Genomic DNA, 26,893 nt, shown 5'->3' with positions numbered 1-26,893 from the left:
CTTTCAATCTCATTATATGTCAAGGTGATTAGACTTAAATGGTTATTCTCACTTAGGATTCTCAACTTTTATTGTAGCCCATTGCTGAAGGACAGACAGGCTATTACTATCTCTGCTCCATGTTATATTTTTCCCTAGTGACATTCTATCAGGTTGGTGCTTTTAGAAATTTTTTTCTTCCACCTTTCATGCACTTCTTTAGAAGTCATGAGAAAATGAATGAAATTTCAAATGTGACTCAAGCGTATTTTTAAATAAAGTAAAAGATTTGGGAAAAGTTGGCAGGGGGTTGTGACACATGTTTATGTTCTCCTATGGCTGAATAGGCAGACAGTTCATCCTAAGTGGAGACTTTCTATTTTTCTCACTCATTTAAATGCTTTTAATTGATGGCTTTGATTTTTCACTTGGACATTGCAGCATCCTCTTCACTGAGCATTTTTTCTGCATCCAGAATTGTGAGGAGATGTGAGGGAAAGCAATCCGTGTTTGTTTTGAGCTTCAAACAGTTGGACAAGGTGAATACAAGTGTAATGTTAAAACAGACTGTATTCATAATTTCAATTCTATTTTGTGTTTGTCTGATCCCTTTAATATCAGCTTTGCTGTTAAAATCATGGAAATCTCTGAATCTTTTCAGTGGGAATAGGATTGGATTCTCCCATCTTTTCACACTCATTGCACAAGTGACTGCCTTGGTTTTTGGAGGTAATGAATGCTTTGGGCTTTCTTGGGATGCAATTCACCTGCCAATGCTCTCTATTTCAAAAGAACAAACCCACAGCTAACTTACAACTTAATTTTTACACACAGATGAAGACATTTTTTCTTTGAGAAAAGTTTGTTAGTGCTGCTTAAGTAACACTCTTCATATTCATTGCCCCTTATTAGGTCAGAATGATTTTGGAGGCATACCAGCATTCAGTGACACCAACTCTGGTAAACCACAAGAGATGAGAATTGCACTCATTGTTTCATGGCTTTGTTCAGTATTTGCTATAAATGCTAATTAATGAAATCTTAGAATTTGCTGCAAATACGGTCAAACTTCATTCTTAACCATTCTTTCTTTCCAAGCTGTTATAAAGCATATACAAGATATCCAGAGGAGAGGAAACACAAGATTGGACACAACCCCTCAAAATCTGCTATAATTTGGAACAAAAAATGGTTCACATAATATTTTGAACTGTGAGACAAACTAAATTTTAAAATAATTTTCTCTTTCAAAAAAGAATATATCTTTTCCAGATTTGCTTTAATAAGGATAGACTGGGATTTTTAGAAGATAAAGCCCAACTCAGGAAGACATTTGGGTATTAAAGAAGGAAATTCTGCTTGAAGATTTCTGCTGCCTGTTCTGCAGAAGGTCCAGCAGAGAGCTCCTTGAATCTGAAAGTCATGGAAACATTGACTGGAAGGAAGTTTATCTAGTGCAGGTAAATTGCAGCCCAGCTGTTCCAAGTGCAGCTACCCAGGCACACCATGAGCATGCTGATACCCAGCTCTAGATGAGGTAACAGACAATTACAGAGCCGAGAAGGCTGGTCACAGAATTCCACTTAATCCAATCAGCTCTTGAACTCCATGCTTCAGAGAATATATTTAAATGTATGCACACACACATGTAAATGTACACAGAGATGTTAAGGCACACATCAGCCAATTGTCTGCTGAGAGACTGGGCTGACTTGCCAGAGCTCTAAAACCATTACACAGCTATGCAGAGCTTTGATCGAGTTGTTCTTGTGTTTTATTTCAGACAGGATGGATCACTACTGGCACTGAAATCCCTTGTTTGTCCCATTCATAGCACTGTGTCCAGGAATATAATTGGGGACATGAACTTTTTAGATATTTTTGAAAGCATAGCAATATTATTTATTTGAAAATCTAGAGAGGCAATATATTTTAGTAATAGTTTTGGAGTAGTACATATCACTAGTTCCTCTTGTTTTCCATGGTAGGTCTAGTTAGTCCCAATCTAAAACACCAACTTCAGGGAATATCTGGAAAAAACCCACATTTTTTAGGCAAAAATTCTACATTATATGTGCTCATGTTCTTCTGGTTTATAAATGCCCTCCTCCAATATATGTCTTATTTAACATTCACTTTCAAATTTTGAACATTTACATAGTATGATGTAAGCAATTTCAAGCACCTTTATCTATTCAGGGTCTATATGTGGAAAATACAGACCTTCTCTCTGAAGACTACTGGAGTCTTCATCAACATGTTTTCAGGAAGGACTTTCAGATATAATGTATGGAAAAATGTTACCTGACATGAAACTTCTGTGAACCACAAAACACTTCCTCAGGGTGTGTTTCAGCAATATGTTGACAGAGTAGGCACTTCAGTCCGCATTGACAACAAAGATGGCTCTATTATCAGAAGTGAAAAAGTATAAGGGATTCGACCTTGCAACAAAATAGCTGAATGTAATTCAGTTTGGCATTAACCTAACACAGAAATGACTTGGTAAATTCAGAAACTTGAATTTTGCTCCCTTTAGGACAAGAAAAGTAAAATAATTAGGGAACACTTTCACTTGCAAGAACATCAATTACCATAAACTACATGTGAAATGCTGCTGTGTTCAGATAAGAAGTTAATCTACTTTACTAAATAAATGTGTCATCTTCACATAGGTGAATAAAATTAAGCACTTAAATTATATGTTACCATATTATGGTGTAAGATTTACTTTCCTAAATGCTTTGGAATGTGAAAAGAGTGAATTTATATTTCTATTTATTGCTCAAGAGTTTATTTATATATAATTATATAATTATTTATATAGTTTATATATATTGTTCAAGCAGTTTAAAATTTAGTAAGTAAATGTAACACTGAACAAATCTTCCATACTTTAAAAAAAATTAGGTCAGTATTTACAGCTTGACCTTTGTGGATAAAGAAAAGATACCAGAAATTTTTCTGGTCTAGAATTTAATATAAACAGTGGATGAAGAGAACATATCCAATTCTAGGAAAGGTAATAGGTCTAGTGATTAAACACAGGACAACTTTGTTTTTAGTTACGGAACTGGCAAGATGAGAGTGAGGATATGGCATACAGGTATGAAATCCCTTGTATTTACTAAGGCATTGAACATAAGGAGGAGGAAGTAGGACAGTGTTAGCAAAAACACACCCTTGGTAGTTTAGTGTGCAGGTTATTTGAAGAGCTTGTGTATCTTTTCAGGTTTTCACAAAAGTATGAATCTGATTCCAACATGATCCATAGTTCTGTATCTGAGGAGGTTCACAGGTATTAAAAGATTTTAGACAGATGGTTTAGGGTACTTCAAAATTTATTTTGCCTGGACAAATTAATCTTTTAGTTAATTTCAAGTGCACACTGCAACATTTGAAAGCATCAGTCATGGCACTTATTTTTATAGCCTATACATAATTGTTTCAAATTTGACTTTAAAGTTATATAGCACTTTTAAGTGATATTTCTGCTCCTGTGCTGATGGTTAGATTAACAGAAAGGCTGATTTGTTTCCTTCAGATATGTAAGTAAATTTTTTGACTTTTGGCACATACATTTGGAAAAATTCTTGCTATGCTTTTTCACCTATTATCTTTATGGGAAAAATAGTGTAGTAATGTTCAGTATTTGAATGGGGCTTCAGAAACTACAGTGAACTTACTTAAAGAGCTTAAGGGAAGAGAAACCATGAGAAGCCATCGCGCAGTTTGGCTTGATCCTATAGTGTGACTTCCAATATACCTTGCAGAATCAATGGCATTTCGTTTTTTTGGATCCTAACACCTAGTCCTCAGCTGAAGCACTATTTGCATCTACTGAAAGTGTTCCTTGTGAGAAGATAGCCATCAGTCTTGGTGGGAGTACTTTGGGAAACAGGTGGGACAATTCATCATTATCTTCAGTGATTTGTTCCCAAAGTTAGCAATTTACACTGATAAAAAGTCAAATCTAATTTTAATGTCAATTCACATGCAATTCAGAAAACTGCTGGTTTTCTGCTGTGTTTTCCTAGCTCTCCAGTGCCTGGCATTTATCCTGATTTCCACTGTATTTGAAATTAATGTTTGTAAAATTAATGGTTCGTTCAGGTTGTCCTCTTATTTAGAGGCATGATTTTTAAGAAGGTTGGATTATTTCTGTAAGAAGGGACAGTTTTTGGGTTTTTTTCTTCAGCAAATAACATAGTAACCTAATTGTAGACTTTGGTCTCTCTGGCATTTATCACAGATACCCAGCACTCACCACTGATAGCAGAGAGACCTAACTTTGTAGTGGTGCCTAATTCAAGTACTGAAAACTATCTGGGGTGAACACACAACACACCAAAGATTGGTGCTGAAGGACTTCCTGACTGAGATACTTCACTTTGCATATGGCTATATATAAAAATTTTCTGAACAATCACTGTGGAGGATCCAAGGACACACTGTATTATTGCCTTGCCACCACATTCCTGTCAAGGTTTCAGGTATGGGAAAATTTTTATTGAATTATTTCTTCATTTGCTTCCAGACTGTTGATGAAATACATGTCCGACACTTTGCAGAGCTTTGTGAATGCTCACCAAAATATTTCACATGCACTGAAGCTTCTATGAACAGAATCTTGAAGTTGTAAGGAAACAGTTAAGTATTACTTTTTGAAGGAAAGGAAAACCTGTTCAAAAATCAATCTTATTTTTTGACTTGAGAATGCAATATATGAGTTCTTAAAGTTCCTCAGATTTGTTTTTAGAAATCATTTCTCCTGTAATCAGAATGAGTTTTTATTGCAAATTCTAAAGAGCACATTTAATGTGTGGGTGTTCAGCAAACCACACTGCAAGGGTGGTGTTTTTTGTTTTTCTTTCTTCTATAGTTAGGTCACATTAAATAGCATGTGCCAAGTATCTTAAGAAATCAAGAAAAAAAACAAATAGCAGCTCTCCACCTCCTTCCCTCGTGTAAGTGATTAATCCTCTAGTATTTACTAAATTCTCAAAGGCATCAGCTTCCACAAAATAAACAAACAGCACAACCAAAAAGTCACAGCTGCCCACTTTCAGTGTCAGCTGTTTGAGAGATGAAGGGCTAAATGCAGTCCATTTTGTTATCTTGCAGCTGGGTTTCTTATGATGAAATATCCATTGATCCATTCCATTTTATTGGCTTTAGATGAGTTTTTTTTTTTGGTTTTTTTTTTTGTTTTTTTTTTTTTTTTTCTGATATGACAGTAGGAAACCTCTCGTACTATATAATTTAATCATTGTATTGGAAAAAAACCTCATACTTTGTAATTTTTTGTTCTTGATATTCTCCACATGTTTAGAGCATTGAACAGCTGGGGCCATAGAAAACATTTAGAAACCACATTCTTTTATGTAGATCAATCACTTTTGTATACATTGCACCAGGCAATAGAAAATTGTTCATTTCCATGTCAGTGGGAGTTTGATGTCTTAAAAGAATCTTTAGACATTAGTGTGGACCAGTGTATGTTTTCCTTTGGTGAAAAAAAAAAACAAACAAAGGGAACTATATGTTCAGGAATGAAATTCTAAAATTGATTGAGGATTGAGAAATGAAATACATAAACCAGTAATCTCTTCCCCCATAATGTTATTTCTGACTTTAGACTGAGAAGCATAAATTCCTTCATCTAATGTTATTTGGACAGACTTTAACAAGGTCAGAAAGAGCATGATATGCAATGCAGATTACAAATAAACTTTTATGAGTTAAGAAATATACAATAATTAGAAATTTGTGGAAATTATGAAATGCCTTATATAATGATTTTTTTCTGTCACCCTCATGGCCCCTTTTCTGGTAGAAGGACTTGTGATGAGTTGCTTTAAGTGGAGAAAACCTTCTTCTAAGTTATCTTATATTGCAGCAATACATCAGAAGTCACTTGAAGATTTTTATGTTGTGTAGCTGCAGTTCAAGGCACCATTGTACTGAATAAGTTCCTTAAATATCTTGCCAGAGCTGACTTACCAATGTCTTTTAGAAGCCATTTGGGGAGTTTAGCTACTCCTCCATTAAGCTGTGTACCTTGAAGATCACTAGTGACACATTCCCTGATAGCTCAAAAACTTCTGCAGACGACTATATCTGAAGATGTAACTTGCCTGGAATTATTAATTAATGTAGGAGACTTTGATTTCCCTCAGTTCCCTGTTTTAAAAAACAAGATTATTTTGACCAGACACTGGCAAGGTGAAGAAAAATGACAAAGATAGGAGAACCAAAAAAAAAATACAAACAAAATGAAGGCTCTCCTAGTTTAACGGAATTTTCATGTCAACTGGCTTCTTCTTCAGTAGCACCCAGAAAATATCCTCCTCTTTCTTAAAAGGGAGACCACCAAGCTCTGTACATAATTGGGGTATCCTAGCAAACAGAATAGGAAAAGACAGGATATAAAAGGGATATGAAAAAGTATGGTGAAACAAAAATAGGTAGACACGGTTGGTTTTAAGACCAATTATATTCAGAGCAATTGATATGGTGAATATATACAGAAGGTCAGGTCAGAAGTACATATGTTTTATTTACAGCTATTAGGGACGTAGGGAAAGAGCATTGTGTTCTGAGATGGTTTTATTGACCACATGAAAAGGCTAATGGAAACACAAACCCTAAAATCCACAGTGAAGAATAAGTGCTTTCTAACACCTAATAAGTGTTAGAAATCTGAGGCAAAAGATATTTCATTGCAATTGAAATATATTCTGTTTGTTGTATATCTAGGCACTGTACAGACAAGTGCCAGCAGTGGAAATGAATTGGTTTAGTTTTCAGAGTAATGGATTGTGAAAACTAGAAGTGTCAACAATCAGGGTTATTGACTCAGGATAAAACTGTGAAAATATTCTCACCCTGTCATCATATTAATTTCCCCTGAGCTGACCCTGCTTTATCTGTGAAATCAAAAGAAATTAATTTTCCTGATTTCTAGCCTGACAGTGTGACATAAGAATGGAGATTTCAAAGCCTTCTTTCCTTTTGCTAAAAAAAAATTGAGTCCTATATTTTAGGTGAGAAGAAACCCTTCTGTCCATCTAACCTGATCTCCTGCACAACTGCAGTCTAATTGCTGGGTCACATCTGCATTTTCTTTGTAAAATCTATTAAAATTAACCTGTCTGAAATCTGAGTGTTGCAATGTGTGTCAGTGATGAGTGATATTTTGGCATTGTGTAAAAGCTCCAAGCAAAAGAACCTGCAGTCAGTCATGTAGAGGAGGTAGTTTTCATTTTGAGTGAAATATTTGAAGGGACTTTGAGAATGCACAGATATTCTTTTCCTTTGCATGGATGAAGATTTGGTGCTACTCAGGCTTGAGCAAAATCTGAATGATATTCATGGTATCACTGGTGGTAGGTTTCTAGATTTTCTTCACAGTTCAATGTCCTCTGCACATTCAGAATATAAATGTAGGTATCCAGATATTTGTAGTCCTGGGAAGAATATGAATGATTTATCAAACACTCAGAATGGGTTCATGGAAACTGAAACCAAATTTAGGTGCAAAAAGCTTTTACAGCATTTTTAACTACCCAAATCTATGTGGACAGGTACAGAGAGGTCCACTCTACACTGCTTGTGTCCCGAATGAGCTAAGCAAGAAAGAACTTCAGTCCAGAAGAAACATACCAATGTTAAGAAAATACTATGCTTAAGCTGCCATGTCCTCCTAATAGGGTTTAGAGAGCTGAAAAGCCATGAGAAGTTGTTCAGCAGAGTAATGCAAGGGAGGGCATATATGCCAGGTGGATAGCATGGCTGTGTGGAATCCAGACTGGAACCAGCATCTGCCTGGACTGATTGCAGCAGAGGAGATCAGGCTTGTCTGCAGTAGTCTGGACAAATATTTCCACAGTTGTATTGCTTTTGAGAGGCAATTGGTGCTCTCACAACTGCAAACAGAACGTTTGTATGTAACACTGCCCTGTGGCATTAAACTGACACCAAAATTTGGGCAGAATACTATAATTCTCTGACTCCTATTTTGTAGACACTCCTGATTTCCTCTGCTGTTTATGCTTAACTCTTGTGAGTTGGTACTATCTCAAACCTCATGCATCTACAATCCCAACAAAAGAGGGAACAGTGGGAATATGGATTGAGGTTTGAAGAACATGCCTAATGAACAATGGTATATGATAATGAGATGCTACTTCTTGAACTAGTTGAAAACAGAGTTTAAGCAATCCCTGCCTTTAAAAAAAACTCAATACTCAGGGTAGAAATGTTTATATTTTCAAGAAATAAAACTATGTTAATTGACCTCAAGACTAAATGTGAAATCATGTCTTGCCTGACACCAAATCATTAAGCTCTTTCTGATCCCAGACTATTGATGAGAATATTTATTTTCCTCAGCCCATAAAAGCTAGCAAAATATTGCAAGGAGAACATTTGAGCTGGTTTAAAAGAAGACTGAATGACATCAAGGTCTTTGCAATTTCTAATCACTATAATTCTATTATTTGATTTAAGATCAGTTGCCCCATAAATACCGAGCAGCTTACTATTTTTTCCCATTTTGGTACTTCATAAAAAACATTTTCTTTTAATACCTATGTAACCATTGATTTTTACAGATGTCTTAGAAGTTGTATAATACATACAGTAGCTACAAATTAGCATATTGTGCATACGTTGCTTTGTGTGCTTTCTGGAAGGGGTCCAAGGATGACTTACTAACACATGGGATGTTTCCTCTTCACAACATTAATGCGAAGTCAACACCTGCAGTGATGTAAGCCCATGACTCACCTGCCTGAATGGAGGTCTCTTTAGGATCAACTGTTGTGCGCAGAATACATCTGCAACATCCAAATAAATGAGCCCTTCTAAAGTAAGTCAGCACTACCCCTATTTAGAATGCAAGGCCCTTGTGAAGGCTGAGGTGAAGCAGCTGTCTAGCAGCTTTTGTGAGTCATTTTAAAAAGCCACTCTCACAGCTGGAGAGAAAATAGCCCTGGCAGCACTGGCAATCCATTATGAAATGCAAAAAGTCGTTCTCTGGGCGGAAGGAGAACTTCACCCAGCTGTCAAGTGTTTGAAAGGTTGGGGGGAAAGTGTGCACACACAGGCACATGGCCCTCTTGCAATGCAAGGCATACAGGGGCCACATTACATAAAATTTAATCTCCCCCAAGGATGAAAAAAAAGCATGGGCATGAGTTTACTTTTTAGACATGAGCAAGGATTTTGATTAATGGACGTATCAAGCACTTTCTATAATCCAGGAAGGACTGGTCTGCAAGTGTCTTTTCTGATTTAAATTCTTCTTTTCAGAATACCTGTACCAAAAAGACACTTGACCTCTGTTTACATTTTGTCCAGTTGCATCGATCTGAAAGCTTCATATTGCAGAGAAAGGAAAATTTAAGTGGAAGAATAATCAATCTCTAATCTCATCTTTTTCCATTTGGCAAATGTGAAATGTAGTTAGTGAATGGCTTCTAAATGTAAATCAATTGAAACCAAAAGTTGCTGATGCTGCATATTTGCAGCATAATAAAAGACTAATTTAGAAGAGTCCAGAGAATGAAACAATGATGTATTCAAGTAGAAAGATGTGAAAAAAGATGCCTTGCATAGCTGTGAAGCCTGAAGGGATTCCATGGGGATGTAATTTGCAGAGCAATGAGAAAGGGGATCTTTAAAAGTGGGGCACAAACAGGTTTTCGAGCTTCTTTATGGAGTTCACCTTATTTACTGCCATACAAAAGGCAGTCTGGGAAGTATTTTCATGGATCAGTAGTGACATCTAGTGTCAATTCAGACTGATCCTGCCCACCGGGAAGCCGAAATAACCCGCCCCTGGCAGCAGTCCTGAATATGGTCCCATCCTATGATTAGACAGCAACACCACACCACTTCACTTATGCACACCAGTGATGCCAAATTTAGGCCCAAGTGAGGTCTCAAAACTTGTAAAAATTACTTGGAATTTTCTAGAAACAATTTTTAAATTTCTTGTGTCTTTCTGTTTGAGAAGTATTAGCACATAAAGGCAGCAAGGACTCTCAATTTTAATTTAAGGTACAAGTTATACATAAGGAAATGTAGCTGTTGTATTACATGTGGCCAGAGATGATTACCACATCACTGTGTTTAAGTGGGAACTAATGCATAGAACAGCTTTATTAACTGTATAACTGGAAGTGCTGTATGATTGTTTCTGAAAAAAAAATAAGTTAATTTCAGGTTTTTACTATTCCAGAAGGGTGATAAGCTGCCGGAGATATAGAGAAGAATTTCTGTCAAGACAAAGCACTGAAAAACAGGTCTTGTACTGAAAGATCTAGAGACCAATCTGTTTCCTTTAATAAAGGGAGAGAAGAAGTCCAAGAATAGACTATATATATATATGTACAGATTTCTTTAAACTGCTAGACAGAAATATACAAAGATGTAGTGACTGGCAACTAAAAGGAAAAAACTCAGAGTTGAAATGAAGCAGAACTTTTTTTTGGTCATAAAAAAAATCAACACTTGAAGAACAGATGAAGGCCTGTGATAGAGTTTGAATTTCTGGGGCATTTTAATTCAGAATAGAATTTTTTTCTAAGATAAAACATTCCTTGAAAATGGAAAAGCAACCATAAGAACTATTGGGGCAGATTGTGTCCATTCTTGGAGGTTTTCAAGCCCTGTGGAACTTTGCTTGATCTCATAGATTGCTTTGCTTTGAGCAGGTAGTTAGACTAGAAATCTCCTTAGGACTCTTCCAACCTGATTTAGTCTTCAATGCAATGACCTCATGATGTAAATTAGGGAAGTCTGGGATTCTATGACAAGTCATTCTAGATAACTTTAAGATTATAATCTCTTTAGTCTATGAAATTATCAAGGAAGGAAATACTGCATCACAAAAAATTCTCATTAACATTTTCCAAATGCATGGTTTTTAATTTAATTTTTGTTGTTTTTTTTTCTTCTTAACAGAAAAAGATGGGCATAAGGGGAATATTGTAATTTCTTAGTGCATATTCAAAATCAAAGAGAACTCATCAAGATAGAGATTACCAATGCAGTCACAGAATCACACGATGGTTGAGCTTGGAAGGGACCTCTGTGAGATCAGAAGGGACCAGAAGTCACCTGTTTCAACACTTCTGCTCAAGGAGGGCCACTTCAGGCCAGTTGCCCATATCTGTATCCAGAAAGTTCTTGGCTCTGTCTGGGGATGGAGCCTCCACCACCTCTTTGGAAAACCTGTATTGGTGCTCAGTCACCATCATAGTAACAAAATATTGGCTGGTGTTAAGTCCCTAATATTGCTGGAGAGGGTTTCCAGAATTAGAAACTCCGTCACCATCCCAGCGATTGAGGTGGTGTTGACCAGCCTGTCATTCCCTGGGTCCTTCTTCCTGCCCTTTTTAATACAGCAGTGACATTAACTTGTGTTTATATTGAAGTGCAGGGAAAGAAGACATTTCCATTGGTCTTGCAGCAGGAGGGCTAAAAGACCATTACTATTGCAGCAAACCACAGCAAAAAATGAGTCTCCAGAGACAAGAAAAAAAGAACAAATTAAAGGCTTCATTTAAACACCATCAAAAAAAAAGGAAAGTTGTATGAAGTGATAGGCAAAGAAATATCTCATGAAGACCCCACAGGCAGGTTCAGTCCAATCAAATACCTTCTCTGTGTTGCTGGGACTTGAGATAGATGGGAGTATGCTGTAGTTTGCAGTGGGACAGGAGGTCTTCAAACAGGACATTTTTAAGTGGGTTTTTTGTGGATGGGATACCCAAAATTTAGTCCAAGAAGGACTAAATAAAAGGAAATTAACCTTTTTTTTTTAGGATGCTGGCTAATGAAAAGCTGTGGTATAAATCTGAATTGGCATATGAGCTGTAGATTTAGCATGACAGAGCAGGTTATCTAAGTTTTGTTCTGTGGATCAAACATGACAGGACTGTAGGCTGAGGCAAGGGAAGAAAAGGAAGTAGAAAAAGAGCAACATGAGCACCATTTTTTTGGTTTTTTTTTTTCCTTCACAAAGCCCAGTTGCTCGTACTTTTTCTATGTCAGGGATTGCACTTATATATATATATATATGTGTGTGAGCAAAAATAAGACATTTAGAAATGAGTAAACAATAAATATGCTATCATTATATTAAATATTAAATATTTACTTTTTTTTTTAAAGGAAATAGTGTCTCTTAACAGCAGATGCCATCTCAAACTACAAGGAAGAGGTTTGCCATTTCAGCCTGGAAGAAGCCCTACACAGCTACACCACATCCATTCATTCCCCTTGAACAGGTAAGGAAAATAATACTCTACCAACCTTGACCAGCAGCGGATAATGTAATTCTTTACAGCAAAGGAACTCCAGTAAGTGTCTGCCCATGATCATCCTTGCCCATATATGTTAACCACCTGTTTTAAGGTCTCATACTTCTGCTGTGTAATATAAATACTAATTTTTCATCTATATCATTCTATATACAAGCAAGCTAACCAGCAAATAGTACAGGATCAAAGAAGAGAAAAAATGCAGTTTAAGAGAAGCTCCATTTATTATTTTTTGCTAGCAGGTGTATTAAAAACTTTAATCCATGAGCCTTAATCCATGAAGTCTTGAACAAATGGAGTAAATATTAAGTAACAACTTCAACCATATTTCCCTGACACCTTTACACACTCTTCAACAATGTTATTAGAAGAGTTAAATACACAAGTGCATTTATGTCTATGATTTCATTTGTACTTAAAGCTATGTAGAGATTTGATAGTGCCAGCTGCAAAATCATCCTAGTAAATCATTGTGCTTCTGGCCCTTCATTCTCTCCCTTGCATTTTCATTCTAAAACTATATTGCTTTATTCTGTCACTCTGTTCTTTTCTACTTTGTTTTCTTCTTGATCAATTTGATTCAATAGATTATTACTACATACAATTTTCCATCCTGCTTATTTGATTAAGCAGATTGCAGATGCTTCAGAAGACAAGAAAAATGTCAGTTCTAAAAAATAATTCCTTTGGCTGTATTACTCATAGGTTGACCAATACTGGAAGCCAAAATGAAGATATTTCCAAACTTAGTTATGGTAAATATATATTTTTTTAATGGTAGATGTTTTTGTTACTGAACTGCTACTTCCATTTCCAAATCCAGATAACCTGTTCAATGCCATCTGTCAGAGAGTTTCACAGGCTCTACATATTCTGTGAGAAAAGGTTATTTCTTATTCTCTTCCTTTCTTGTGCTACCTGTGAAAGTGACACAATATTTGCCTGCTATTTCAAAATGAGACAAGAAAAAAATCCTAATTACACCATTTCTATATCCTTAATTATTTTTTTGCTTTATAGTGAGATCAGCTATTCCTCTTCTCAAAGATAAACACTGTCAATACAATCATTCAAAGCATCATGTGGATGGATAAAAATATAGAAATACTTCATTTTATTTTTTTTCCTTCTCATCGTGAAACACATTCAAATTCATTGCCTTTCTCCTAATGCCACTGGCACACGTGCACTGACAGAAAATATACTGCAGAACAATGAAGTATGTTCTCTACAGTATTCTGTTGACAGAGGTGATTTTGGTGCCTCTAAATACCATCATGAAACTGATGAAACAAATGTTTTCCTTATCACAGAATAATGTAATTATTTAGGTTGGAAAAGACTTCTAGGATCATCAGCACTGCCAAGTCCAGGGCGAAACCATGTCCCTGAGAGGCACATCTACATAATTTTCAAATACCTCCAGGGTGGTGACTCAACTACTTCCCTAGGCAGCCTGTTGCAGGGCTTGACGATCTTTTCTGTGAAGAAGTTCTTCTGAATATCCAATTCTAAGGCTCCTCTTGCACAAGCTAAGACTTCCTCTTTTTCTATCACTTGTTACCTGGGAGAAGAGACCAACCCCCTCGTTTTCACAGCCTTCTTCTGGGTACTTGTAGGGTACAATTCAAGGCCACAGAGAAGCATGACCCATCAACATAAAGGCATGCTTGATTTCTGTTATTAAATAAAAAGAAAAATAAACATACACCTACAAATTCAAAGGTAGAAGCTCTTCTAAAAAACTGGTTGCACCTGTATAACTATATTTCTGAGAATAATTTTATAACTGATTCTTTATAACTGAGAATAATTTCATCATGTGAAGAGGTGCTAGACCAAAATAGCTTTGTCCATCCTTGATGACAGTTGATGTCAAAATTATAATAATGATGTGATGTAGCTAAAATTGTATCTCTGTGTACAGAAAAAACTGAAGTAGTCACAGTGGGCAGTGCTACTCTGCCAGAAGAAAATAAGCCTGAAGTATAAACCAGACAAAAGGATGTGAAATCAGGATTGCCTGGCTGCTAAGTTAGGAACAGCCTGAAGATACATTAGGACAGGGAAAATATCCTCTGGCTGTCTTCTGTAAATCTGACTTAACTGCAATTGTTTAACTTGCTCCAGTTATCATTGATGGTGTTTTATAATACCAGCTAGACAAGTGGGCTGTTGATTATAAAGGAATAGTTAAAAAGTGAGTAGTAGTCATTTTATAGAAGATGGAAATGGTTGTGATAAACATGAGGCAGAGAATTTTTTCTCATTTCTCTCAAAATGGAGAGATAGAACCTTTATATAACAAAAGAGGCACCATCTGGGCAGGGCTGGATCATTTGAAATCCCAAGAAGTCCCAATAGTTGCCGTTTCTTGTCATTTTGGGTTGAGATTGTTGTTGGGTTATATTCAGGTGGGTTCTTTCATGGACATACTAGCACTAGAACAGATGCTCATGGACCTGCTGGGCCTGGGAGTCCCATCACAGCGTGAGCGAGAGCAGCATCACCTGACCAGCACTGTCTCCTGTGGGCAAGGGAGAAGGACAACTTCATCTCACCTTGTTTCTTTTTCAGGCAGCTTTTGGACACAGCTAAATGCCACAGGGTGTGCCAGGACACAGCATGGACCAGCAGCAGTACCAGTGACAGCCCCAGCCCTGGGCACTGGGACAAGGATAGGATGAGGCTCAGTGAGGCCATGGCCAGGATAGACCAGGCAGAACCGCCTTAGACTGCCTTAGGGCCCTGAAACAGAAATCACCTGAAGGAGCAAGAGTGACAGACAAGCTTGGGGAACAGGACTAGTGAAGATCATATGGCTATGCTGACTTGTACAGGGAGCAAAGTTTTAGCAGAACCTGCAGAAGATTTTCTAGCTACGCAAGTTGCTGCTGACCTCACTCAGTTTATCTTTCTTACATTGTATTATTTTATTTTATTTTATTTTATTTTATTTTATTTTATATTTTATTTTATTTTTATTTTACTCCTATTTCAAGAACAAATATCAGTGACCAATTTAGATCTTATCACTTCTCTGAACATCCTTGGGGTCACTAGGAATACAGGACCTCTCAGGAGCCTGCAAAGTTGAGCTGTGGCAGGGAAAGGACTCAGAAAATAGCAGCACAGGACTAAATAGTTATCTAGTTTCTTCTTTAAAATGATATTTTTTTAAATTTTATTTTTATTTGGCATGTTTCCTGTGACTTGAGGTCTAGATGGGGAAATCATAGAAGAAAAGAGAAAATATGAAAACAAAGTCAACTTCCAAGATTGGAAGAGAAAGATTGCAACAGGCTCTTGGAAAGAGACTGGAAATATCTTTTTGAAATATTAAATCTTATTTGTCTGAAAAGATTGGCATAGAGAATGGAAATAAAACCAAAATGAAAGCCTTTGTACATGTCCTATTATTACATATATTTAGCTGCAAGACTTCAGAAATTAAATAGCCCAAAGAAAATATGTTGGTAGAGTATTTCATACAGTTCAACAGAAACAGAAAGAATCTGAATGATTCAAAAAGCTTATATAACTGTTTTGTTTTATTCATTTACATAAATCACATTTACCGTAGGTGTTTTATTCAAAATAAAGTTTTGGGAAAATAAATTGAACAGATGAACCTAGGCAAACCTGGTGATTTTTTCATGAGTAGTGTTTGATGATAAAAGCATAAAAGCATAATGTGATATCATTTCACCAAGGCACAATATGGATCATCCATATGGAGCAGAAGTTGATAACACTGCAAAGAAGCAAAAATAAACAGAACAGATGTACTTGTAAAATCAAGTCTGCACCCACCATGAGTACCTGTTTCTTTGTGCAGAAACTTCTTCTGCAAGTTTGTCCCACAGAGTTGCTGGAACAGGAAATCACTCCTGGATGCAGCACTGAGCGCTTGGCTTCATGTATGACCATTTTGGAGAACAGAGTATTCACAGCCCCAGTGAGGGGACTTGGATCCTCATGGTGCTAAGCAAGATGATGAGGGAAAACATTTTATTTTCTATCATTCCTCTGCAGCCTTCTTGAAAAAGTACATCCTGTATCAAATTCAAACTTCCTTAGAGCTGCATTGGTTGTGTAGAAAGTAATCTCTCAAAACGCACTGAGTGTTATGGAGTCATGAGGAAACTCCTGGGGTACAAGAAGCTCTGCTGCTTAGACTTGGTTTGGTTCTTTGGAAATACTACAAGTTTTCAAACCTTTGCTTTTTATATCTTAGAGAAAATACAACAGTTTCCATTCACTTGTGCCACAGGGAGTGCCAGGACACAGCACAGACACTGGAACATCCACCTGTTTTTTCATGTCAGCAAATAAAACAGCAATTACTTGAACAACATAACTCCAGCCCGCAGTGTATTTCCCATGCACCTAAGCAGACAGAGCAGTCCTGTTGAGCTCTCCATGTACTGAGCAAGGATAACCAAAGCATCTGTGCAAGACTGTTTTGGTTTGCTCAGGTCTTATCATGAATCAATATTGGCTTTGTAGTTATGGAAGTCCAATCACTAATGTCTCCTAGCTGATATTCAGGTTTATTCCTCCACTATATATCAGCTGCATTACTAATAGCTGTTTACTCTTCTATATCCTTTGCTTAATACAGAGTTGAAAACGTCTTCTTCCACTTTCTTCCACACACCCATATTGCTTCTCCTTTAAAAGTTAATGTATTTATAAGCATGCTGTGACATTGAAGCATACAGCACAGTACTTGAAATAAAGTGACTGCAAGTTCTGTTGTATGTTTATAAATGCACCAGAAAGTACTTAAAATTATATGAAAAGCTCTCAGTTGTTGTTTTCTTCTTTTTTAAAGCCTATATACCTTATTCCATCAGTAAAACAAGACAGATGTGAATCAGCAGCTCAGCAATTTGGTAGAATGAGTACTTATGAACCAGAATTTTAAAAAGTGGGCACACAGGAATAAGTTCTTCATGACCTAGCTAGGCAGACCATGTGGTCAACATCTGGGAGATACCATACATGGACTCTGATTTAATAAAGTACTTTCCCATCTGCTTTTTTCTCAGAGTGAGGAGAATAAATAGCATGCCACATCCCACACACTCCAGCTGTCCCCAGCATCCAGTGCTCTGCAGTTCTTCTAAAAATAAAAAAGAAACTTTACTGTATTTCAACAAAGATTGCTAGTCAAAAAAGAGAGGGACACAGTGCACAGTAAAGAGAGCTGTTTAAGAGTGCCTGTAAGCACTTCAGAGTGAAGAAGAGAGTTGTCTTCTCTTATTAGGGCTCTATATGAGGGAATACTGTGGTGCTGCAGCAAATAAAGCCAACAGAACACTGGCTTACATCAACAAGGGCATCTCCAGCAGAGATAATGTTGTTGTCTCACTCTACTCAATGACTGTCAGACCACACCTGGAACACCATGCTCAGTTTTGGTCCTTGTCATTAAAAAAAAGTTTGTGGATGGGCTGCAGAGGGTCCAGAGGAGGGTCACAAAGATGATCAAAGGAATGGGAAGGATGACATATAAGAAAAGGCTGAGAAAACTGGGTTTGTTCAGTCTTGAGAAAAGAAGGCTTACAGGAGACATTACCACCATGTTCCAATATTAAAAGGATGGTTGCAAAGAAGATGGAGATTTCATTTTTCCAATGAGTCACAAGGAAAAGACAAGGGGTAATTGGATACAAGTTACTTCTGAGGATATTCCAACCGGACATAAAAGAAAAAATTTCCATAATGTAAATAATCAGTCATTGCAATAATCTTCCTATAAAAGGGAAAAAAAAAAAAAACCCACAAAATTCAAAATGAAAACCTTTCTAAACATTCCTCCTCCCACCACACAACTCAAATAAATCACAGCGAGACATATTTGGACCCTTAATCGAGTCTTCACCCTTCCACATAATCAATACTGAGTCCATCAGGGGAAAGAGGAGTCTCCCTTGCACCATAGAACCCCAGGAAACACAGCTGCCACCTCTTGTGTTTCCATGTCACACATGGCACTGTCCAGACACACCGGCCAGTGTGACACTCTCCTCTCCCTGTCACAGTGCTCTCACCACCGTGCATGGACAGAGACTGCTTATAGGGCTCCTTTAAGGATGCTTTGCCAAGGACCAACAGGAACAACAGTCCAGTGTCTCATTTTGGGACTACAGTCCCCCCCATTTTCCCCTGGGGCCAAGGGTCCAAGAACAGAGATCGTCTTCTCTTCTTCTCTGAAGACAGAGGACATCATCACACCCTCCTCAGCTTCTCTCTGTTCGTTCCTGAATTGGTAGTTGCTGAAAGAGTTTCTTGGCTCACCATTGCATCCCCCTAAAATGCAGTGTCCCTTGGAGGAAGGATTGGTTCAATCTATAGCTAACAAGAAGAGTCCAGCCAACAGCCACTCCATCATCTCCCCAGAACCTTCTTTCCCTAACATCTGAGGTCCCAGGCTGACTCTCTTTCCTTCAATTTCAGAAGGAGTAATATTTCACAAAGCCTTCATTTCCCAGAAAGTGTTAAAATTCCTGGACTCCCCGGACAGCTGAAATCTCAGCCCAGGACTCAGTCTCCCATTTCCCACGCTGGGCATCTTCCCCCCCATCCTCCTTCTCCTCTGCTGGCAAACTCCCAGGTGTCTGCAGGCTCTCTGTCTCTTTCCCTCTAGGTTGGGGTGGGGGGAACAAAGACATCTCAGACGTTCTCCACCCTTCCATCCACAGGAGCTGGCCCAGCTCAGTTCCTGATCCTTCACCCCCTGGCCTACCTCCCCAGGCCACATGGCTTTTCCCCTCCCCACCCAGCTCATGGCTGGGCAGGGGAGGTTTGCACCCTCCAATGACCAGAACCAAAGAGAGCGAGTTCTCCTGGGAATTCTGCTTTTAGCCCCTCTGTGTTCTCAGAGGCGTGTCCACCTTCAATTGGTCACCCCAGGTGTCGGTATCCAAACCTGACCCCTGACTGGACTGACCTCTTCCTTCCGAGAAAATTCTTTTCCCATGTCAAACCACAACACAAGTATATTTCTAAAACACACTTTGGATCTGCATTGCTTTCAGAACAAATACCATAAAGCTGACATTACCATCTTCCTGGTGCAGCACAATGTCTTGGTGAGTGCATCTTGGTGGTGACCTCTTGCTTTTCAAGGTCTATCCACTCTGCAGTCAAGCATGTAGTTGCAGCCCACACAATACTTACATCAGCTTGCTTAGCTCAGAGGTGAAAAGCCTAAAAAGCAACACAGGTTCAGCCCCTGAGACCCCATCCCTGATAGCCTTGTGCTGTCAGATCTGAAGATTGTTCTGTTGTACTTTCAGTATTACTGGTGTCAGGAGGAGTTTAAATGAAATACATATTCTTTATATTTTCTAATAATAGTGTAGATGTAACCAGAGTAATTTGCTTATTTTCTCCTTTACTGAAATGTGCTCTTAGATATTAATATTAAAACCTGTTTCTACGTATTTTCTGGCTTTTTCAATCTGAATCATACAAAGTTCAAAATAATGCTAGACTACTGTAGCACACTACACCAGTTTGGAACTGAAAAAAACCTAATTATGATAGCATGGTGCTATCTGGAACTCGTGAGCCTTTCTGATGCCTCTTAACTGAGTCTGGACACCCACTGTGCAAAAACTTTGGGGCTACATGGAGAGAGAAAATGAAAAATGTCACATGATGCAGAAGGGGGAAGGTGCACAAAACCACTATTCAGTGATCATAAGGATGTCTAAACTGTATCATTCCTTTAGAAGCTTAGCACCAAAATTTCTCCAGCAAGTTTTCCTGTAATTATCCACTTATCTATTTTTATATTTTATCCAACAATGTATGTGTTTTACATTAGATCATTATTAACTCACACTAGTTTTCCAGGAAGTTAGTGTGCAAAGTAATTTTGTCAGCTGACTGCATGCCTCATCATTTCAGCTGCAGTAAAAAACTTCCTGAGAGATAGCAAGGGTGTCGCTAGCTCACACCACTGCATAACTGCAATGCAGACTCCAACACATTCAGAATGAAGAGAACTCAGACATGATGGCCTATTGTTTCCTAGATAAATACTTTAGCTACTAACCTATGCATGATAAGTAGGTAGTGTCTCTGAAAAACAATATCCCATGAAGCTGATAATAACCCTATATGTTAATTCCCTTTGCAGCTTTACTAGAGTTGGACTTCAGATTCCCAGGTGGTTTTATCTACATCCCTATGAAACATTGCTTGGATATTTTTGCTTTATTTCCTAGAAGAGGTGCTTTGGTCAAATTCAAGCAATTAAACTTAAACACATCAGGAAGAGTCAAGCTAAAGATAAGTGTATGCATTAAATTCTGTATAAATGCATAAAGTAGATGTCCTGGAGTTCTACACAGACTTAAGTGAGAACCTAAATCTAAAGCAAGTGGAATCCTAGAAATCTGTCCCCAAGCTCACACTCTAAAGTTATGATGATGTAATGGAAAATAGGGTGGCATTATCCAAGACAACAAGTAATTGCACTAAAGGATTTTACTCTAGTGGAAGAAAAACAGCTAAACTTCTGACAGATGTTTAAAGGATTCTCAGCCTTATACAAACAAGTTATTATTGGCATTTGTCTAAATGTACTCATATGGCACCCTTGAAGTGTGAAAATCCTTGCTAGAATTAACAATGCATTACTCTGCAGCATAAACATGAGGGTGCTTAAGAGGTCCAATTTATTAAAAGTCTTATTCACCTTTGAGTCTTTCTTAACAGGTCATTTATTGTTTTCTCCAGTTCTATTCAACATCAGACATATAAAAAGTACCATCTGAACTTTGTACATTCCCTGTCTTCAAGGATTTCTTCTTGCAGCAAAGATATTTGCCATCTGGTGAACCTCTACACACACAAAATTATAATTAAATTGCCCCTGGTCCCTTGCATTCTGTTTGTCAGAATGTTCTCTGAAACAGTCATGGAGTGTGTTGTAAAGTTGGATTATATTAAAGCAATTGGTTTTGTGTAAGGCTTTTTGTTTTCTACACTTCTGCTAAAGAAGAAGCACTATGAAAAACATTCTAGCCTTTTTTTAAGTTCACAAGACTTAAATGCTACATTTGTATAAAATTCTTTTGCAATTATTCCATTAATTTGGGTTCTATTAATCTTATTGCTAATTCTCTGTCTTGAACCTTAGCCCTGCACCAACTTCTTGCAGAGATACATAGAAGGGCACTACACTGCTGGAAGCAGGACATTTTTGAAAGTAATTTTCTGCCTTGAGGAAACCTGAAACTTCTTGATGAATTATCATTACATAATTTTGTGTGGCCTTGAAATGTAAAGTAGATTATATAATTGTACCTGATGTAGAGACCTCAATCCTGGCTATGAATGCTGAATGAAGAGTTCATAGCAAAAGGCATTCCATCTCTGCTCAGAGAATACAAAAGAGTAGAGAAGTATTGATTTCCCATTGTCTTTTTGTACTTTGGAGACTGATTGTGATCAGAATGAGATAACTGTTTTTTACTTAATATTTGAAATCAGACTCATGCTGGCTTTATCAGAAAAATCATAATGCATTGTTTCTCTCCTCCCTGAATGAATGCTGCTCTTATAACCTAGAGGGCATCATAATGAAACCATTTTTCTTTCCTCCAGGCAAGTAAATATAACAGCTAAGATATTTTAGATTAATTCTATGAGTTTTTCTTTTGAATGCAGAGCTCTCTTGATGTGACTATAAGCTGCCTCTTGCTCTGAACCATAATGAACTTCTGCATCATTGGTATGTCTAGGGAGGCAAGACAGGGGAAAAAATGTTCATCCCTATCACTTTTCTCACATTACCTCAAAATAATTGTGCCTGTGTAGTCTTGGTTGGAGCCTTTGTGATTGCACCCATGTCACAGCTGTGATAAGAAGGAATGAGAACCTCATTCCCCTGATTTGCTTAAGTATCAATTTCTACAAAATGAAATAATTGCCTTTATAGATCACTGCCACAGACAGGGAAGTAGTTTCAGCAGTAAATTGAGAGATTTTCCTGTCAGGCAGATTTCTGTGCCCCAGGTTTTGCAAGGGACTAACCCTAACATCAACATTAATATATTTTCCTCATTGCAACCCAAGAGATAATCTTAGGTGAAAACTCCACAAATAGTCAGTTTTTAGATCTTGGTTGTGTCCATCACACAAAAATATATGCTATATGTCATCTCTATGCCAGGATAGCTACTGAGTGCATGAATGGGCACTATCCTTGCTGAGAACAGTGTGGCCTTTGCCAAGGTCATATTCCTGGTTCTGCACTAAGAAAAACTTTTCCTCCTATTTCCACTTTCAGGCCCAGACTGCATCCTTGGGACCAGCACCTTTTGCATTTTTTCTTATCACATTGTTTGTTGCTTCTTTACCATGGAATAACTTCTGCAATCAGCACTGCCATCCTGGGCCTCCCACTCTGGACAGACCTTCAGCTTGACCCTCTCACTCTGCTCTGTCCAAACAGCATCCTTTAATGTCTATAATGAAAATGCTTTAACCAGCCCATGGCTAGGCTTTCATGGAGTTGAAACCTTGGAATTTTGTCAAAATTTGTGGTTTAGATCATGTAAGCATTGGTATTTCTTTGTAACATTAAAGGATTTTCTGGAGACTCTGCAGCATAGACGTTGCTGCCTAAAGGCCCTCAAATGCTGTGAAGAGCAGATTCTCAAAACCTTTCTCTGTTCTGCAGAATGGGAAAGAGCACAAGGAGCTGCACACCCATTGCTGGAATAATTTCCCCTATTTAAAGGAAGACTAAAGAATACAGAACTGTGCATACACAGGACTTTACCTCTTGTTCTAAGAAATGCAAAAACAAAAGCTGTCCTTGTATTTTTCTCACTGCCATTAATGTACCTACCACACTAATACTGGTTTTGTGCCTAGGAATTAGCAACACTTTTCATGCACATTTAAAAAATTAGGAAAACATATCTTGCATACACGACTTTTGCATGAATATCCTACACTTCAGTTGCCTCAATACAGTAGAGGTTTATTGACTTACTGCAAGCTACATTTGAATGATTGCTTCATATATTATGATATGCAACATTACATCCTGTTTCTTTTCTATTTCTATAGCCCAAAGACTTATTGGAATTGGTGTGTCTCAGTCTCATAAAAAATACATGACTTTAAAAAAAGATTATTATATAAAAATCCACTAACCTTGAGAAACTGCAGAGGTGGGGGATTTTTGTGCTGGAATTCATTTCAGTTTGCTAACATTATCCCTGTGTATCTTCAGTTTGAAAGTACAATCTGGCAATTTATAATAAAGAGCCATGAAACAGCTTTCCAGAAAGAAATTAAAAAATCCTATAAATTAAAAACTCCCAGAAATCTGGATGCTTGATTGCAAGTGAGAATAATATACTTCAGAGCTGGTGAAGAAAGAATTCAAATAATAATCTCTGGTATATAAGGACTCTGCTACTTAGTCAATAAAAGATGGGTAATCTTCTCCCAAGAGCTTTGCAATATGAACAGAAAATAACCAAAGTAAAATATTTTACATGATGTTATTGTGTGATTATTTAGTGAACCAGAGAGGTAGATGAGAAGCAGCACTCCAAAAGGGAAATATTGTCACTAAGGGAGATCTGTCAAACTAATGAAATGGATGTTTCTTCCCAGTAGCTGAGTGGTAGGGTACTGAAAAACTGGAGGACAGAGGAAGGGCTTAGCCAGAGCAATAATCAGAAACAGCAGTAAGGCAAAACACTGTTGCATTACAATGTGCGATTCCCCCATCCCAAAGCATTAGTATGTGATATTTTAACCTAAAATTTTACAGCCAAGGAAAAAACGATGTATTTATTTTACAAATATATATATATATAAGCACAGGTATTGGATTTAGAAGATAAAAACAATCTGAAATAGCTGCCTGAGAATCAGCATTCCAAAATAAAATCTCTGCACTAAACTAAAATATTTCACAGGTTTTAAGTTCAAAACTTTCATTTTGACAGCTCTGTAAGAAAGTGATCTCTAGGGCTCATATTCTTTATCAAAACCTGTTCCGAAATAATTCTAGTAAAGTATCAAAGCTGGGTCCGTACAATTAGATGTTTATAGAGAAGGTTGAAGCTGTCAAAATAAGAAATGGATCACTGCCTAATTTCATTCATTTAAACTTTTTCAAGAACTTCTAAAAATCTTTGAAGGAAGTATGGGTTGTATTTAATCTTGTATTACTCTTAAGTAATAGACATATCAAGGCAAAGTTGCGGTACACCTATGGCTTTCCATGTCTCAAACAGCCTTGCTCCCTCTTTATGTTACTGACCCATTCTGTTGGGTCAGCAGCTTATGAAAATCACACTAAATTCAAGTTAGACCAAATTAACACAATTGAATTAAACACTGTGAGAAAGAAACCTTTTCTAAAACAATGTGATTGAAAGGATGTGAGTTAAGGTGCACACACAATAACCCTCAAAAGAGCTTTATGAGTCAAAATAGATAGGAGCCAAAAGATATGTGACCATATCCCATAATGCCAGTTTTCTGGAGTAGACACACTCAAAGTGCATCCTGTTGAAACTGGGCTACTGTGCAATAAAGTCACCTACTGAGAGAACAACTTTAAGAACCATAACTTTGGGCTTGTGATACACATAGTAAGAAGGGCCACAGGTGGTTCCAGTCATTTGTTATTAGGTTTGCCTCGTGTTTAAAGTTATCTATTTCAAAGACAAGAGAGCAGAACACAGATTGGAAGTGCAGGAAGTGCCTCTGCTTTAACTGTTTGTTCCTTATCCATCAAAATGAGACACTATAATCTGAACATCTTGAAATTGTAGAAGGAGGATAGTTGCCTAATGCTTAGACATGGATAGTAGCAGAACTGTAGGGGACTTAATTGGTGCTGTAGTATTGAAAAGATGATAGCTTTTGGGCATATAGGAAATTTGGTAAAATGTGCAACTTACTCTGTTTGATTGAAAGGCAATATTCAAAAAGGCAGGTGAGTCCATTAGAGACTTCATTCACACTACTCAAAATGTCAGTATTTTAACAATATTTTTAATTCAACTGAGAAAATTAATGAAAATCAATGAATCATTTCTCATTAAAAAGCTGTGAAAAAAGTTTAGTAACAGGTTGTCGTGGCTTCATCTCAGTGAGAAATTAAGCCCCACACAGCCTCTCAGTCACTCCCCAGCAGTGGAATCAGGAAGAGATTCAAAAGGGTAAAAGGTAAAAAAACCTGTGGGTTGAGATAAACACAGTTCAACTGGGAAAGCAAAGTCACACACATAAGCAAAGCAAAACAAGGGATGAAATCACATCTCCCAAGGGTCAGGCAGCTGTTCAGCCATCTCCAGGAGAGCAGGTCCCCATCACATGTAACAGTGACTTGGGAAGACAAACACCTTCCCTCTGAATGTCATCTCCTTCCTCCTTCTTACTACCATTTTATATACTGACCATGATGTCATCTAGTATGGAATATCGCTCTGACTACTTTGGGTCACCTGTCCCAGCTGTCTCCTCCCAACATCTCATGCATTTTCAACTTCTTCACCAGCATGGAGTACAAAACCAGAGCAGCCCTTGTCTCTGTACAAGCCTTACTCAGGAATAACGAAAACATCACAATATTATGAACCCTGTGTTCAGCACAAATCTAAAACACAGGCCCATACCTGCCACTGTGAGGACAATTCTACCACCTTCAAATCCAGACCACAGGTGTTTCATAGTTGGTGTCTTATATTACTCAAGACCCAAATACTTCCCCAAAACTGAATTAAACAAAGCTTAAGACTCTCAAAAGTGTTAGAAAATAGCTTAGCTTTCTTAACATGGAAACATTTTTATGCCATAAAATTGCTCACATGTATAAACCCACATAGATTAAGTACAAGAGCAAAATATCCAACCAATATAACTGCACAAATTTGGTATCTGTCAAGAAGACATCATTTTCTTGCCAAAAAAGCTGAACTTGCAGTCTAACTATTCCTCTCAGGGTTGGTATATAATGAAGTACAAACTCCTTTGGGAGCTGCTTCTGCTGCTGGAATTCAAACTAGAACAAGCAGACGCTACGGTGAGATAAGGAATACTCCTGCTATGCTCCACAGCTGCATTGTATGTCTGCAGTGTGCAATGTGAAATAGTCTTTGGCCTCCCAAGCACAGGCAATGAGCCAACAAAGCTCCTGCATCTATCTCTGTGCCTTTGCAGTCTAAAGAATGTGGTTATGTGCTTCGTTGAAGAAACAGAACCTTGAGGGAATGGAACTGATTATGGGGAGCTAGAGGTAAGGAGGAGAAAGGAAAGTGTGCTGCAGTAATTTAATCTGCCTAGTCCTAAAAATAGAATGAGCACACAAACAGGTTGGAAAATTCTACATATGATGCTGAAAACCTCTGAACCTGAGCCTTACACTTACCCATATTTAGCTATTTATCTGCAATGCTTTTGATAGCTCAAAATTTACTTTTTGTTCATACAACAACTGTAAATGAAGATACTTCACTTTTCTATCTCAGGAAAGCAGATATTATAAGAACTGTAGCAGTAAATGTAAACTGTAATAACTGATGCAT

The 26,893-nt window shown here is 37.5% G+C and overlaps 1 long non-coding RNA gene across 1 annotated transcript in view; it reads left to right on the top strand.

The window, feature by feature from the left end:
- The window catches only part of LOC110467982 (uncharacterized), a 67,892-nt gene that overhangs the window by 29,807 nt on the left and 11,192 nt on the right, over positions 1-26,893 (top strand). Inside the window, exon 2 of the long non-coding RNA XR_002464963.1 lies at positions 12,163-12,278. This is a non-coding gene — a long non-coding RNA (uncharacterized LOC110467982). The remainder of the gene's footprint in view (positions 1-12,162; positions 12,279-26,893) is intronic.

The sequence above is a fragment of the Lonchura striata genome, chromosome 3 (assembly GCF_046129695.1).
Source record: "Lonchura striata isolate bLonStr1 chromosome 3, bLonStr1.mat, whole genome shotgun sequence".
Lineage (NCBI taxonomy): Eukaryota > Metazoa > Chordata > Aves > Passeriformes > Estrildidae > Lonchura > Lonchura striata.
This window is presented reverse-complemented; position numbering and strand designations above follow the sequence as displayed.